Consider the following 4,008-nt stretch of genomic DNA (forward strand, 5'->3'; position numbering starts at 1 on the left):
TAGCCATGCTATGACAGAGCATTTGGACCATTTTCACAAGAGGATGGGATGCAGCCATTGACAAGGGCGATGCCTTCAGACGATTAGCCATGCAGTGATAGCGCATCGGACCATTTTCCAGAGAGGATAAAAAGTAGCCATTGACAACGGTGATGTCCTTACATAAAGCCAGCCATGGAAAGGAGTAAGACTGATTGGATGAAGACAGCAGGAAAGCAGAGGTTCAGAGGAACGAAAGCATCTCTATACACTTATCTGAAATTCTCACTAATGATATACATAAGTGTTTCTATCCTTATTTTCTATCTATTTATTATTTATGTTCGAAAACTCCATAACTATTTTATATCCGCCTGACTGAGATTTACAAGGTGACTATAGCTTGCTTCATACCAACAATCTCCGTGGGATCGACCCTTACTCACGTAAGGTTTATTACTTGGACGACCCAGTGCACTTGCTGGTTAGTTGTATCGAAGTTGTGAATGAAAAATGATTTATTAAGATGTGCGTACAAAGTTTCTGGCGCCGTTGCCTGAGATCACAATTTTGTGCACCAAGTTTTTGGCGCCGTTGTCGGGGATTGTTCGAATTTGAACAACTGACGGTTCATCTTGTTGCTCAGATTAGGTAATTTTCTCTTTGTTTTATTTTCAAAAATTTTTCAAAAACCTTTCAAAAATTTCTCATCTATTTTCGAAAAAAATAAAAATAAAAAATAAATTTTTTCAAAAAAATATATATTTTTCTTCAGAATTTTTAAGAATGAATTCTAGTGTTTCATGATGATTCGTTGAATCCTGGCTGGCTGTGAAGCCATGTCCGAATTCCTTTGGACTAAGGATTCTACTAATCACTTCAATGCACGTAATAGCATACTAAAGCTTGGCTGGCTATTAAGCCATGCCTAACCCTCAGATTGGAGCTTTAGACTAAAGAGCACAAGATTCCTGGAATTCATATTAAAAATTTTGGAATCCTTATTTTTCTTTTTCACATTAATTTTCGAAAAGTCCAAAAAAATTTAATAAAATCATAAAAATCAAAAATATTTTGTGTTTCTTATTTGAGTTTTGAGTCAATTTTAAGTTTGGTGTCAATTGCATGTTTTAAAGCTTGCATAAAATTTTCGAAAAATTCATGCATTCATAGTGTTCTTCATGATCTTCAAGTTGTTCTTGGTAAGTCTTCTTGTTTGATCTTGATGTTTTCATGTTTTGTGTCTTTTCTTGTTTTTCATATGCATTCTTGCATTCATAGTGTCTATACATGAAACATTTTTAAGTTTGGTGTCTTGCATGTTTTCTTTGCATTAAAAATTTTTCAAAAATAAGTTCTTGATGTTCATCTTGATATTCAAAGTGTTCTTGGTGTTCATCTTGACATTCATAGCATTCTTGCATGCATTCATTGTTTTGATCCATAACTTTCATGCATTGCATCATTTTCATGTTTTTCTCTCTCATCATTAAAAATTCAAAAAAAATCAAAAAAATATCTTCTCCTTTTTCTTCTCATAAATTCAAAAATTTGAGTTGACTTTTTCAAAAAATTTTAAAATTCAATTGTTTCTTATGAGTCAAATCAAATTTTCAAATCTTATCTTTTTCAAAATCTTTTTCAAAAAAATCAAATCTTTTTTATTTTTTAATTATTTATTTTCAAAAATTATAAAAATATTTTTCAAAAATCTTTTTCTTAATTTCATATCATAATTTTCGAAAATATCATCATCAATTAATGTTTTGATTCAAAAATTTCAAGTTTGTTACTTACTTGTTAAGAAAGATTCAAACTTTAAGTTCTAGAATCATATTTTGTGATTTCTTGTGAATCAAGTCATTAATTGTGATTCTAAAAATCAAATCTTTTTCAAAAACTAATTTCAATCATATCTTTTCAAAATATCTTCTTATCTTATCTTTTTCAAAAATTTGATTTTAAAATATATTCTCTAACTTCTTATCTTCTTATCTTTTCAAAAATTGATTTTTAAAATTTGTTTCAACTAACTAACTAACTTTTTGTTTGTTTCTTATCTTTTTCAAAACTACCTAACTAACTCTCTCTCTCTAATTTTCGAAAATATCTCCCTCTTTTTCAAAAATTCTTTTTAATTAACTAATTATTTTATTTTTTTTATTTTTCTAAAATTACTAACCTTTTTCAAAAACAATTTTCGAAAATCACTAACTCTTTTTCAAAAATAATTTTCTGTTCTCTCTCTCACCAAAAATCCGAACTCTCTCTCTCTGAGTTCAGATTTTCTCTTCTTCTTTTCTTCTACTCACATAAGGGAACCTCTATACTTGGGTAAAAAGGATCCCTATTATTATTATTTTTCTGTTCCCTCTTTTTCATGTGAGCAGGAGTAAGGACAAGAACATTCTTGTTGAAGCAGATCCAGAACCTGAAAGGACTCTGAAGAGGAAACTAAGAGAAGCTAAATTACAACAATCCAGCAAGCACCTTTCAGAAATTTTCGAATAAGAAGAGGAGATGGCAGCCGAAAATAATAATAATGCAAGGAGGATGCTTGGTGACTTTACTGCACCTAATTCCAATTTACATGGAAGAAGCATCTCCATTCCTGCCATTGGAGCAAACAATTTTGAGCTGAAACCTCAATTAGTTTCTCTGATGCAGCAGAACTGCAAGTTTCATGGACTTCCATCTGAAGATCCTTTTCAGTTCTTAACTGAATTCTTGCAGATATGTGATACTGTTAAGACTAATGGAGTAGATCCTGAAGTCTACAGGCTCATGCTTTTCCCTTTTGCTGTAAGAGACAGAGCTAGAATATGGTTGGACTCTCAACCTAAGGATAGCCTGAACTCTTGGGATAAGCTGGTCAAGGCTTTCTTAGCCAAGTTCTTTCCTCCTCAAAAGCTGAGTAAGCTTAGAGTGGATGTTCAGACCTTCAGACAGAAAGAAGGTGAATCCCTCTATGAAGCTTGGGAGAGATACAAAGAACTGACCAAAAAGTGTCCTTCTGACATGCTTTCAGAATGGACCATCCTGGACATATTCTATGATGGTCTGTCTGAATTAGCTAAAATGTCATTGGATACCTCTGCAGGTGGATCCATTCACCTAAAGAAAACGCCTGCAGAAGCTCAAGAACTCATTGACATGGTTTCTAATAACCAGTTCATGTACACTTCTGAGAGGAATCCTGTGAGTAATGGGACGCCTATGAAGAAGGGAGTTCTTGAAATTGATACTCTGAATGCCATATTGGCTCAGAATAAAATATTGACTCAGCAAGTCAATATGATTTCTTAGAGTCTGAATGGAATGCAAGCTGCATCCAACAGTACTCAAGAGGCATCTTCTGAAGAAGAAGCTTATGATCCTGAAAACCCTGCAATAGCAGAGGTGAATTACATGGGTGAACCTTATGGAAACACCTATAACCCCTCATGGAGAAATCACCCAAATCTCTCATGGAAGGATCAACAAAAGCCTCAACAAGGCTTTAATAATGGTGGAAGAAATAGTTTTAACAATAGTAAACCTTTTCCATCATCTACTCAGCAACAGACAGAGAACTCTGAACAAAATACCTCTAATTTAGCAAACTTAGTCTCTGATCTATCTAAGGCCACTGTAAGTTTCATGAATGAAACAAGGTCTTCCATTAGAAATTTGGAGGCACAAGTGGGCCAGCTGAGTAAAAGGATCACTGAAATCCCTCCTAGTACTCTCCCAAGCAATACAGAAGAAAATCCAAAAGGAGAGTGCAAGGCCATGGACATAGTCAACACGGCCGAACCTGGAGAGGAAGGGGAGGACATAAATCCCAGTGAGGAAGACCTCCTGGGACGTCCAGTGATCAATAAGGAGTTTTCCTTGAGGAACCAAAGGAATCTGAGACTCATCTAGAGACCATAGAGATTCCATTGAACCTCCTTATGCCCTTCATGAGCTCTGACGAGTATTCATCTTCTGAAGAGAATGAGGATGTTACTGAAGAGCAAGTTACCAAGTACCTTGGTGCAATCATGA

The 4,008-nt window shown here is 34.3% G+C and overlaps 1 non-coding gene across 1 annotated transcript; it reads right to left on the reverse strand.

The window, feature by feature from the left end:
* Positions 1–2,895: 2,895 nt before the first annotated feature.
* On the reverse strand, positions 2,896–3,003 carry LOC148561841 (small nucleolar RNA R71). The gene has a single exon (XR_015886823.1). It is a non-coding gene; the product is annotated as a small nucleolar RNA R71 (small nucleolar RNA).
* Between the last annotated feature and the right edge of the window lie 1,005 nt (positions 3,004–4,008).

Source organism: Arachis ipaensis, chromosome B6, assembly GCF_059453495.1.
Source record: "Arachis ipaensis isolate K30076 ecotype BB chromosome B6, ASM5945349v1, whole genome shotgun sequence".
Classification (NCBI taxonomy): Eukaryota; Viridiplantae; Streptophyta; class Magnoliopsida; order Fabales; family Fabaceae; genus Arachis; species Arachis ipaensis.